The sequence below is a fragment of the Lampetra fluviatilis genome, chromosome 78, assembly GCF_964198595.1.
Source record: "Lampetra fluviatilis chromosome 78, kcLamFluv1.1, whole genome shotgun sequence".
Lineage (NCBI taxonomy): Eukaryota > Metazoa > Chordata > Hyperoartia > Petromyzontiformes > Petromyzontidae > Lampetra > Lampetra fluviatilis.
Genome location: NC_136352.1, coordinates 917,290 through 930,983, shown reverse-complemented (window position 1 = coordinate 930,983; position 13,694 = coordinate 917,290). Strand labels below are relative to the sequence as shown.

Sequence of the window (13,694 nt, the reverse complement as noted above, 5' to 3'; positions counted from 1 at the left end):
CCTCCAACTCAGCTTATATATAAGCTCCTAGCTTGGCAGTGTCTCATTCTTCACCTGAAGACGGCTGCTTGCGTTGTAGCCGAAACGTCGTGAGAATTGTTTTATTATGTTTTATTTTTATTATTTTATTACTTCCCTTCTACGTGACTTTACCGAAAGAACCAAGAAGACAGATGAGCCTTCTTGTCTCGAAGTCTGTTAAAATATCTAATAGTTGTGTGGAAACCCTCCCTGTAGAGGCGGTTAAATCTTGACTAAACGCTTTCGTGACTGCAGGAATTCATATTCTTTGGGTCTTTGGGTAAAGCCATGTAGATAGAAAAATAATAAAGTTATCACGACGTTTCGATCGCAACATAAGCAATCTTCATCAGGTGAAAAATTATAGCGAGAGAGCTTCTGGTAAGACCTCAGCTGTACTTAACTCAGCTCACTTGGTATCGCTAATTAGGGACTTCTCACTATCTTCAGGTGATTTGCTTGTGAGTTTCGATGTAGTTTCTTTGCTTACCAAAGTCCCTGTGCCTGACACCATTGCAATCATTGAAGATTTGGTCCAACAAGGACTGAATGCTGATGTACTGGCCCTGGATAGACACTGCCTCACCAACACTTACTTCACCTGGAATGGAACATTCTACAAACAAGTTGAAGGTACCCCAATGGGGTTTCCCTTATCTCCAGTTGTAGCCAATGTTTTCATGGAAAATTTTGAGACATGCCATCCAGGCATCCACATTACGTCCTTCCTTGTGGAAGAAATACGTAGATGACACGTTTGTTATCTGGCCACATGGCCTATCAGCGCTGGGCCAATTTTTCAACCACATCAATTCCATACACCCAGCCATCAAATTCACCATGGAGGTGGAAAAGGATGGCTCAATGGGACACTCAGTCTACAGGAAAGCCACCCATACAGATGCCTACCTAAAACCTGACTCCCACCACCATCCATCCCAGAAGAATTCCCTCATCAAAACTCTACGCCATAGAGCTCATTGTATTTCCGACCATCACCACCTAGACAGTAAACTGGAGCACGTACTACTCCTTGGTTCTTTCGGTAAAGTCACGTAGAAAGAAATAAAATAAAATAATAGAATACGACGTTTCGATTGCAACACAAGCAATCATCATCAGGTACAAATGACATGCTAATCTCTCACAATACAATGGCCACCTCCATAGCTGCGTCGTCGAGGTACAATACCGATCTTACATTAACATGCAAATTCCACCTTAAGCCCCGCCTAATATAAATGTTCCATTGATTTAATAAAGAAAGTGCGTTACAAAAAACTATTCTAAAAACATCTTGAGAGCATACAGAGAGGCGCCGTCATACCTGACAGCCACTGTTAAAGCAATGTACAACAATTGACATTTATACTATGTAATTTCAAATGTCCCCATTAAAACACGATCCTAAATATATATATTTGTAAAGGCAGCAAAATACTTTGCATTGCAACTATTACACTTCTGCACTCAATACTTCATATGTACAGCAAGCTCTTCTCTGATTGGATGATGCCAAGCCCGTATGCATTCATGTCATGAGTGAAGCCTGTGAATAACCTGAATTCTATACAACCGCATTCTTACACTCCTGATTACAAATCTGTCTAGACTCCATTTCACAAGTGCTGGTCCCTTGTATAGTCTTTTCCAGTCCCTCCATGGGATCAACTGGCCAATGGGCGCACACCACAAGTATCACCAAAGCCACCTGCTCAGACTTTTAGACAATTTCCCTCAGGAGGGTGATTGTGCTATTCTACTGAACGTATTTTGGAAGATATATTTCTGTGCCCGGGACTCGTGAAGAGAAGGCTCCATATGAGTGCAAATGCATTACCGTGCACCTCTGATTTGCACGATTGGCTATGCACGGTGCAAAAACACTCTTAAATATATGTAGTGGGTTCAATGACAGAGAGGAAACTTATCTGAGGCAACACAGGTTTATTTTAACAACAGTTAACACAGAGGGGTACGGCCCCTCATACCCGATACACTATGGAGAGTGTACCCTTCAGACTAATACGCCTCTCACTGGCTAATTCTAGATTTGAAGCTTTCGTGACTGCAAGTATTCATATTCTTAGGTTTTCGGTAAAGTCACGTAGGTAAAAAATTTAAATTAAATAAAAGTAAAAAGAAATCACGACGTTTCAGAGGCAACACAAGCTTCCGTCTTCAGGTGGAACCGTCACAGCACGATAGCTGTATCAAGTAAATGAGAGATTACAAGAGATATAACCACGTATATATACTGGTTGAGGGGGGGGGGGATGGGCCAGGAACGGCCCACTTTTTATTATTATGGTAAGGTGCGGCTTGAGACTACGGCTAGTCTACATAACAAAGGACTGAGCCTTTATTATGGTTAAGGTGCGGCTTGAGACTATGGTTAGTCTACATAACAAAGGACTGAGCCTTTATTATGGTAAGGTGCGGCTTGACACTACGGTTAGTCTACATAACAAAGGACTGAGCCTGAGAGGGGGGAGGGTTCCAGAGTTGTTCAAAGTGCAACTGCTGCCAATGAGACCGAGCCTCTGCCATGTAGATGGTAAAAGCACAAAAGCAGGTCAGGAAGAAACGGCCTCCTGCTATGTTGTTTGGTGGGTAAAACTTATAGCAGGAAACCAGTGTGTAAAAAAAGAAGCTAAACATGGTAAAACAAAACTGGGTGTCTATCAGTAACCTGTACAGTAACTCAAGAATAGTTGTCTGTCAAATAAGATGGTCCAAATATGTGTAGTTAAATCTTTTTTGCATGGTTAATCACATCTTTCCAATGACTACTCAGTTTGTAACCATCATCACGGTTGAAATTATGTCTGTGTCTGTATATTTGTATGGCTTCGTGTACAAACCTCTGATGGTAGCCAGGTTTGCAGAGCACCCTGGTCTCGGAAAAGACAATCTCTACCTGCAAACTAGCCCGGTTTCTATCAGATACTCTGCTTCCCTTCACAGGCAAGACCTCTTCGGCAGTACTCAACTCAACCCAATTAGTCTCTATTGTCAAGGACATGGTACTATCTCCTGATGACATCCTCGTCAGTTTTGATGTAGTATCTCTGTTTACCAAAGTCCCAGTACCGGACACCCTAACAATAATTGAGGACTTAGTCCAACATGGATTGAATTCGGATGTACCTGCGCTGGTTAGGCATTGCCTCACCAACACTTATTTTACCTGGAATGGCACCTTCTACAAACAGAATGAGGGTACCCCTATGGGCTCCCCCTTGTCACCAGTGATAGCCAACATGTTCATGGAAAAGTTTGAATCAGACGCCATCCAGACATCCACCCTGCGTCCTTCCCTGTGGAAGAGGTATGTGGGTGACATTTTCATCATTTGGCCACATGGCCTCCCAGCATTGAACCACGTCTTGGACCACATCAATTCCAGACACCCATCCATCAGATTCACCATGGAAGTGGAGAAAGATGGCAAACTACCATTCTTAGATATTCTGTTTGAGAGGAGACCTGACGGATCCTTGGGACATTCTGTCTACAGGAAAGCCACCCACACAGATTCCTACTTGAAACCGGATTCCCACCACCACCCATCTCAAAAGAACTCTCTCATCAAAACGCTATACCACAGAGCTCATGGCATTTCTGACCAACACCACCTGGCCAGTGAATTAAGACACGTACATCGGGCCCTCAGGATGAACGGATACTCTGAACGCACCATCCGCCAAGCTGTGTCTCCCACCATACAGAAACAGTCACTTGAAACTCCGATCAAAACTGTCACGTTACCATACATAGCAGGCGTGACCAAAAAGATCTCCAAAATTCTGAACAAACATAAGATCCAAGTCCGATTCAGTACAGTACATAAAATCCGTGATCTAATTCCATCTGTGAAGGATGTCATCCCTGACTTGCAATACCCTGTAGTCTATAAACTGAGTTGCAGCTGTGGTGATTGCTACATTGGAGAAACAAAACGTCATGTCTCTGATCGTGTCCGCGAGCACAAGTCAGATCTGAAACACGGCAGAACTGATTCTTCGGCCGTTGCCGATCATTGCTACAACTCTGTGGGCTCTCATGAGATTGTCTTTTCCGAGACCAGGGTGCTCTGCAAACCTCCTGGCTACCATGAGAGGTTTGTACACGAAGCCATACAAATATACAAACACAAACATAATTTCAACCGTGATGATGGTTACAAACTGAGTAATCATTGGAAAGATGTGATTAACCATGCAAAAAAGATTTAACTACACATATTTGGACCATCTTATTTGACAGACAACTATTCTTGAGTTACTGTACAGGTTACTGATAGACAGCCAGTTTTGTTTTACCATGTTTAGCTTCATTTTTCACACACTGATTTCCTGCTATAAGTTTTACCCACCAAACAACATAGCAGGAGGCCGTTTCTTCCTGACCTGCTTTTGTGCTTTTACCATCTACATGGCAGAGGCTCGGTCTCATTAGCAGCAGTTGCACTTTGAACAACTCTGGCACCCCCCCCCCCCTCTCAGGCTCATTCCTTTGTTATGTAGACTAACCGTAGTGTCAAGCCGCACCTTACCATAATAAAGGCTCAGTCCTTTGTTATGTAGACTAACCGTAGTCTCAAGCCGCACCTTAACCATACTAATAAAAAGTGGGCCGTTCCTGGCCCACCCCCCACCCCTCAACCAGTATATATACGTGGTAGTATCTCTTGTAATATCTCATTTACTTGATACAGCTATAGTGCTGTGATGGTTCCACCTGAAGACGGAAGCTTGTGTTGCCTCCGAAACGTCGTGATTTTTATTTTATTTTACTTTTATTAATTTTAATTTTTTACCTACGTGACTTTACCGAAAACCTAAGAATATATATATCTCACTGGTTAATCTATAAGTCCTCTTTGAGTGAAGCTTGGATCTTCACTGGTATATAAACTGAGCTGTCCCTTGCCAGAGGTACGGCTCTGCCCTTGGGCTCTTCAATCTTCAGGAGCTTCTTGTCTTCCGCTGGACGACGACTGACTCGGACCGTTCAGGGTCCGGCTTTTATCCTTGGCCCGTGACTCGCTCCGCCCTAGCCACGCCTTCCTTCCGAACCTTCGAGAAGGATCTGGTAGTGATGTCATCCCCCAGCCCCCCTCCTGGGGTCTACGGTCTGACCCTTAACCATAAACGATCCATAGAGTAACCGTTGGGTCCCAAGGCCCATCGTCTCTCATACTGGACCTCAGCCCCTCGATTGCCCCCTATCGGCGTGTAGCCATTGCTGCAGGCAACTGCATGGGAACAGCGCATCTTTGCCAAACACCGTTACATATATACTACACTATACAACACACTCCATCAATATACACAACATGATACAATACTCCGAATAGCAAATTTGGCTACAAACGGTGTGAAAAAAGTTCCACATATATATACTACCCTTATACACTATACTCTACACCACTGTACACAACGCTATACACTACTCCGATTAGAAGGGTTGGCTGCGTAAGTTGTGAAAAAAGTTCACCATACATATGTAGCGGATGTCTCATCCATCCTCACACAATCGCACGACACCACCACATTGGCTAAATTGGGGCTCTGGACGGGTGCGAGGGGCTGGTAACCCCTCCACCTTCAATAAATTACAACTAAACTACGTGAAAAATATCGAATAAGCTTGTGCCCGAAGCTCCGGGGGTACAGGCGTCTATGACGTCTCCTGGCGAAACCCCATCTGGCGGAGCCAGGAGATTGATCTTTACCCTCGGGGCTCCTCCAGAAACAATAAAAAGCCACTACGTGTGGCCACGTGGGATGTTCGAACACTCACTGCGGAGATTGGCTACCAAAGTGAATCGGCTGATTAATTAATTTAAAGAACAGCATTTAACCTTTACCAACTTTCCCAATCCTTATATTGGTGTTGACAGTGCACCACATCACCTTCAGATGGAATTAATAGAACTTCAGTGCAACAGTAGCCTGAGAGCAAAGTTCCAGGATACTGCAGTCGAAGACTTTTACCGTCTCATCCCCCCTGCTTTGATGCCACAGCTCCACTTCGGGAACCGGCAGCCCTGAGCTCCCGCTCTCAGCTGCATTTATGCTACCCAGCGTGGCCTGGCTTTGCCCTGGTCACACCTTTCGTCTCGAATCAACGAGCAGGTTTCAGGGGCTTCCAGATGGGGTCTTCCGTGACCATTGCCCCAGTTCCTCTGCCCTGCCGACACACCCGTGTATATGCTCACTGGCGTGTGTCCTATTTGTCCACCGCAGTTGCCGTTGCTGGACAACAGTCGCGTTATTACACTACACTAGTACAGAACACCGGTGTGTTGGAGAACAAATCGTGTGGTGGCGGGTAGGCCTCGGCAAGGTAAGGTAATTTACCCTTTTTACCGGGTAAAAGGGTAAAGGTGTCGACATGCCAAGGGGTAAGCTAAAGGGTAGGGTAAAGGTAGCTCGGAAGAATTACCCGGTAGGGTAAAGGTAGCGCGAAGTGTTACCCGGTAAATACGGTGCATTGTTTACCGCTAAAAGCTCCGTGGCGCAGTCCGTGGCCTCCATTGAATAAGTAATATTTAAAAAAACTTTTTTAAAAACATGCTTTTATTAAATGTACTAGTAATGGCAGAACTCCACGCCTCCAGGAAGTGGCCCCGAAGCTTGCCATAATGTAAGGCACCGTGGCCAATTACAGCCAACGTCAATTGAGCGTGGACAATTAGACCCAAGCCGAAACATAACATATAAAAAAGAATGTTTAAAAAATATATATTTTATGATAGAATATAGTATTGTCATCAGTATGACATAAGTATACCAAGTTTGCAGTCGATACCACATTAGGAAGTGGGTTAAAATTGAGTTACAAAATTTGAGGATACGACGACGACAAGCGTGTAAAATTGAAATCGAGAGTATTCTATATGAATAAAGCACTCTACCTAGTATTTACCATTATAAACTTTTGTCATGTGTAGTAGTACCCCAGTAATGACCCTGTAATCAGGTAATTTGCATGGGGTAAGGGTAAAAGGTAGGGTAAAAGGTAGGCTAGTTGCTTTTTACCTTTAACCTTTTACCTGTTGTATATGTCGGGTTATGAAATTTTGATGAAAATAATAAAAATTAATAAAAATGTGTAAATCGTGGAAATTATACTATATAATTATATGCATAAATTATGATAATCATCGTATTAATTTATGCAAATGCTTGCGCTTATGTTAATGTGGGCAGTTATGATAATTAGGCTTTAAATCAAAGATAATTGTATCAATCGGGATAAAACAATTATCTTTGATTAAACATTTATTGATTATCTTAGTGTGTTTGTTATGTTAGGTCTCCAAATTCATATCTCAACGCAGGATACAGTTCTTATAATTAAGATGGTTATGCATGGACTTGGAAAGAAACACTCAACACTTCTGTGTTATGCAATTTTAATTCCAAACAAAAATATGACACTCTAATATCGAACTCTCATGCTGGGAATTGTTAACACAGTACTCCTGAAGATTTCTTCTTGATCTGCACATTTACCCTCAGTGACCATGTTGTCAAACTGGGTAATCATGGCAATCAGTTAATTCCAGAGTAACGCGACCATATACGGTGATAGGAAAAAGTCCTTAAGCATGCATGCAATGATTTCATATGAAAGGCGATAAGCAAATTATTATATCCCGAAGGCAAAAGTATACGTCAATAGATTCATCGGCAAGATTATGCAATTAACGAAAATGAATGACTGAAACACTTCTAACAACCGTATTCATGTAACTCGACAGGCAGCAACTGCTTTTCACGATCAGTTGATATTGAACGCACCACCTTGAAATGGCAACCCTTTTCGAAATACAAAGATAACTATTGTTCTAATCTTATTCGTCCCGATGTGCGTGTTGTGTGTGTGTGTTATCCCTTTGTTAAAAAAAAAATTTTTGGAGCCGGGAGTTGTGTCGTGAGCTTGCGGGGTGGGGAGGGGTATACAACCAGAGGCTTCACACCCTGCTCCCTCTCTCGGGCGTGGCAGTAGCGAGCCCGTCGCCGGCTTTCTCTCTCCGCAGCTAGATTGAGCGGCGTTGGCCCGATGTTGTCCTTGAAGAGGTTGGGTCGCTTGACGCTCGGTGGCGCCCGGGTGGTGCTGCTCGTGCACTCGTGCGCTGGCGGCTGGCTGCACTCGTGCACTTGTGCGCTGGTGGCTGGCACCTTTGTGCTCTATGGCCGTTGCAGCTGTTTGACCACAGCCGGATGACGAGTCGGCACGATGCTCGCCGTCGTGGTGCGCGATGATTCCATCATCGAATAGCGTGCAGCTCCTCCGCTGCTGGATGTCTTGTCTGTTCTCAGCGGGTGCTGGTCGATGTGTGTGTATTAAACACACGGCGCATTCGAAGGCGCTCTCCTCTTCCTCACGGGTGGCCGGTCAGGCTCTTTCTACTGCTCCGTTCTCTCTCCTTGCTTTTGCCTTTGGCGTGCAGCTGACAGCTTCACACGGGCACCTGCTGATGCCCCTCCAGCCCTCACTTCAGGGCTGCGCTGGTTCAGGTTCACTTCGTTCTGCGAGAAGCGACACCGGCCATCGGTATCGGTGTTTGCTCCCTCGCAACGGCACCGCCAGCCGGACACCGGCTGAAACCCAGCCTCGACCCAGACAGAACTGCGTGATGTGTGTTTGTGCTTAAACCCAAAAATGTGAAACCCCCTCACACCCTCCTTGCGCATCTCTTGCGAGAGAAAAAAAAAACAGACACCCTCCCGAACTCTCCTCGCAACCGCCCTGACCCCCCCACTCCCTCTGAGTGGGTCATCTCGAGGCCAGACCCCGCCATACGTATTTATGGCTGGCATGTGTTTGTGCCGAACCATTGGAAGACAAAGGTGGCCGGGGAGGTCCTGAGGTTTGCTGTTTAATGGCATTCCACGTTTTCCAGATGCTTGGTGCTATGAGTAGCGGGTTGTTTTCATTATTTAATTAAAAAACAAAATTGGCCTAATTATTCTTAATATAATTTTTTGGAAAAAGGGGGATAAATACAACATACCTTACCTGCTAAAGGGTAAAAGGTAAGGGTAGAGTGATTGTATTGTGGTAAGGTAAAAGGTAGGGTCAAGGTAGGCTCGTTGTTTTTACCTTTTAACTTTTACCCTACCTTGCCGAGGCCTAGTCGCGGGTTTCACGAAACATTGATATTTACGCGATCGAACCCAAAAAAAAACCCCATTATGGGAAATGAAGCAAAATATAAATGCAAACATTATTATCATAATATAGTGAATGCTTGGGAGCTTATTGGCTCTCACTCCTGGTTAGACATCTACCCAACCCACAGGTTCACAAATACTGGCCGCTCTTACTCTCCAGGTTGAACTGAGGAATTGAGTGTTCAACTTCAATATTATTTTCGTTAAAAGCCTGTGACACAGGTGAATCTATTGGACCTTCAGTGTCTCAAGCTTATACATCTACCAGGTCTCTATCTAAGAAGTCCACTCACACCTCCACTTCCACAAACTGCTGGAAGTTGCCTCGCTCTTCCTCAGTCACAATTCTCCTCCTGCTTCACGTTGTCTCCATCGATGTGAAGGTCTGATTTTGGAGTATAATTTTCATCTTCACATTTTACCTTCACTTCTTCGCTCTTCACTGTTACTTCTTCACATTTCACCTCTTCATATTTCGCCTTGATGCCTTTTAAAGTGTCCAAACTGAGATTCTCTCGTGGCTCTTTAATCATTAAGGATAGACACAATGCAGCAGTTTGACTTTCACAAGCCGGTTTCAGACTCTGCTCATTGGGGATCTTCTGATGACTGTGTGTTCTCTGGTGCCTTTGAAGATTTGATGAATCTGAAAATGTATTCCCACACACACTGCACTTGAAAGGTTTCACTCCCGTGTGTGTTCTCTGGTGTTTTTAAAGAGATGATGACACTGTAAACGGCTTCCCGCAGAGAGTGCACCTGAAAGGTTTCTCTCTTGTGTGTGTTCTCTGGTGTCTTTTAAGAGTAAATGCCTTTGAAAATGACTTCCCACACACACTTCACTTGAAAGGTTTCACTCCCATGTGTATTCTCTGGTGGATCTGAAAAGTAGATGACTATGCAAATGCCTTCTCACACAAAGAGCACTTAAAAGGTTTCTCTCCTGTATGTGTTCTCTGGTGTCTTTTAAGATGTGAGGACTTTGCAAACGCTTTATCGCACACAGTGCACCTGAAGGATTTCTCTGGTGTGTGTTCTCTGGTGTCGTTTAAGAGTACATGCCTTTGAAAATGCCTTCTCACAGCCAGTGCACTTGAAAGGTTTCTCTCCTGTGTGTCTTCTCTGGTGGTCTTTAAGAGATGATGACACTGTAAACGGCTTCCTGCACAGAGTGCACCTGAAGGGTTTCTCTCCTGTGTGTTCTCTAGTGTCTTTTAAGAGTAAATGCCTTTTAAAATTACTTCCCACACACACTGCACTTGAAAGGTTTCACTCCCGTGTGTGTTCTCTGGTGCATCTGAAGAGTTGATGAATGTGCAAATGCCTTCTCACACACAGCACACTTAAAATGTTTCTCTCCTGTATGTGTTCTCTGGTGTCTTTTAAGAAGTGAGGACTTTGCAAACGCTTTATCGCACACAGTGCACCTCAAGGATTTCTCTGGTGTGTGTTCTCTGGTGTCGTTTAAGAGTACATGCCTTTGAAAATGCCTTCTCACAGACAGTGCACTTGAAAGGTTTCTCTCCTGTGTGTGTTCTCTGGTGATCTTTAAGAGATGATGACACTGTAAATGGCTTCCTGCACAGAGTGCACCTGAAGGGGTTCTCTCCTGTGTGTTTTCTGGTGTCTTTTAAGAGTAAATGCCTTTTAAAATGACTTCCCACACACACTGCACTTGAAAGGTTTCTCTCCTGTGTGTTCTCTGGTAGGTTTGAAGACCTGATGACTCTACAAATGCCTTCTCAGACAGCGTGCACTTGAAAGGTTTCTCTCCCGTGTGTGTTCTCTGGTGTCCTTTAAGTTGCGAGGACTTTGGAAACGCTTTATCGCACACACTGCACTTGAAGGGTATCTCCACCGCGTGAGTTTTCTGGTGCTGTGTCAAATTTTCAGGACAATCTGTGCTGTTTGCATACTGGTCGCATTCCTTTTTGTACCGAGCTGCGCTGAGTGCCTTTGCTCCATCAGACCAATTCTGTAAAAGAAGCGTCAGAGGAAGCGTCAGCTGCAGACAGAAAAACATATTCACACCATCTACGTCAGTATCGAGGCAACGAGGAATGAATATATACACAGTCACACGTGACTTACACATCTATACTTATTCATATACTAGCGGGAAGTACCCGGCGTTGCCCAAGCAAAAAAGACACTCACATCGACCCACACACACACACACATCGAGCCACACACAACAACAACAACCGCCATTCGCCACGAAGTGGCGGTGACATCACCACGACACTTGTGCCAGGCCATGTGCACCTTGAGGCCACGTGAAGTGTCGAACGCCCGCTGGCAGGAGGTCACGGGGCAGACCCAGGTGCCACGGGTCGACTGAGATGATCGAGATGACTGGCTGATGCACCACCTGTGCCCCCTACGGTACCAACTTGCTGTGCTTTCGCCACCCGGCGCTCCACTCGTTGTTGTGAGCGTCGCTCCTCCGCCCTCTGTTGTTGTTGGAGGGCGACTGCCTCCAACTGCCCAGTAGTGTCCTTCACGAGCCTCCTCCACTGAGGCCGATCTTGACACCGCTGGTACCAGTCATCGGCAAGTCCACTCAGCTCCACGTCCTCCTGTACCACATCACTCCATCTCTTCTCTAGCCCGTGCCGCGCCTGTTTTGCCCCCTCGATCCGGCCGAACAAAAGCTGTTTAGGCATGCGGTGGCTGGGCATGCGGGCTACATGACCCAGCCAACGTAGCCTTGCCTGCCGGAAGAGCTCACCGATGGGACTTTGCCCAGATCTTTCAAGGATTTGTGAGCTCCTCACACAATCCAGCCTGGTTAAACCCAGGATGGATCGTAACTTTTCGCAAGACTAGAGAAGGGAGGGAATGACTGTGGCCGAGAAGACCTGAAGCTTCGTGCGGAGCGACACACCAGGTAGCTTCCACACAGCGTTACGCAACCGATGAAAAGATATTTCCGCTTGACTGATTCGGAGTGAGACCTCTGCTGTTAAACTGGAGCCGGTCATAAGCACACTGCCCAGGTATGGGAAACTCTCCACTCTCTCCACTACTGCCCCATCACCGATTGGGAGTTGTGGGTGCGGAGTGTCCGATGGTACAAAATACCCAGGCAGGTGCTTAGTTTTGGTGGGGCTTATGGTAAGGTCCCACCTCTTAGTGACAAGCTCCAGTCTCAGCAGCAGCGTCTCCAACTCCTCCTCTGAATGAGCAGCTATTACCAAATCATCGGCATACATAACGTGGTTGACCAATAGGAAGCCATCCCTTGATCACACCCAGGCATCGATCAGCCTCCCATTATATCTGTACCAAATGGAAATTCCCCCGGTACAGCTATTGAAGGCTTCACGAACTACGTGGTCAAAATAGATGTTAAATAATGTGGGAGCCAGAGGACATCCCTGTCGCACCCCAAGGTGTACAGGTGTAATAAATGACTCTAACGACACACAGCTTGGTCTCCGTCTCTGTCTTTATTCTTGTTATACCGCTCACACTCCGCCGGTCCCGACCGTGGACCGGCTGTTCCACTAGCGCGCCCCGTGCGCTCTTTCCGTCAGTTGCACTCCCGCACACCGTTGGCTGACGGTGTGCTTGGAGCCGTCTCCAGCCACGTGGCCGATGGCGCTGGAGTCCTTCCACGGCTCGACGTGGTCCCACTTCGAGTCTATGTCAACTGCCCCGAGTCTCTTCCGGATCCCCCTTATATTCCCCTCTCTCGTTATCCCATCTCCACCTTCCACCACGCCCTTTCCGAACCTTCCAGATCACGCCCTTCACTTAGCCCCCCCCCCGGCTCCGCCCCTAGGCTCCGCCCTTGATCATCCGATTCGACCGTAGGTAGGCGGCGGACCTCTCCATACGCCCACCTTACTGGGCCACGCCCCCAAACCTCGCTTACGCTCGCATTACACAAGGAAAGGCTCTGACTCCCGGCCACGTAGTTTTACCCGGGCCCGCTCACCATCATGAAGGTCCTTAATGATCATCAGTCCCTGACCCTCTGCTACTGATGGTATCATAGGCCTTGACCAGGTCAATAAAGCAGAGATGTAGGTCTTGTTGGAATTCCCTACACCTCTGCTGTAGCAGACGGACAGAAAATATCGCATCTGTGCAGGACCGCCCTTTCCTGAAACCGCATTGGGGCTCCGCAAGCCTCTCCTCAGCGTGCCTAGCAAGGCGATGTTGAATAATCATTGCCGGGACCTTTCCCGGCACACTGAGGAGTGAGATGCCCCTGTAGTTGTTACAGTCTGTGCGGTCCCCCTTCTTAAAGAGGCGGATCACCAGGGCATCCTTCCAATCCTGCGGAACCCGTCCAGTGGTCCAGACTGTTGTTATGATGTCATATAGGGCAGTCTGTGCACAAACGCCACCCTCCCTGAGCATTTCGCTTGGGAGATCATCTCTGCCCGGTGCCTTTCCTGGTCTCAGACTCCGGATCGCCTTCAGTACTTCATCAGCAGATGGCACCTCAGCCAGCCACTCACAGGGGGTGAC

At 46.3% G+C, this 13,694-nt stretch overlaps 1 protein-coding gene across 4 annotated transcripts in view; it reads right to left on the bottom strand.

The window, feature by feature from the left end:
• Positions 1-7,475: 7,475 nt before the first annotated feature.
• Positions 7,476-13,694, bottom strand: part of LOC144953560 (uncharacterized) — a 42,043-nt gene continuing 35,824 nt past the window's right edge. For all 4 annotated transcript variants that reach the window (XM_078884133.1, XM_078884137.1, XM_078884138.1 and 1 more), the window contains one exon: positions 7,476-11,187. The gene's annotated coding sequence lies outside the window, so the exon portion shown is untranslated. The remainder of the gene's footprint in view (positions 11,188-13,694) is intronic.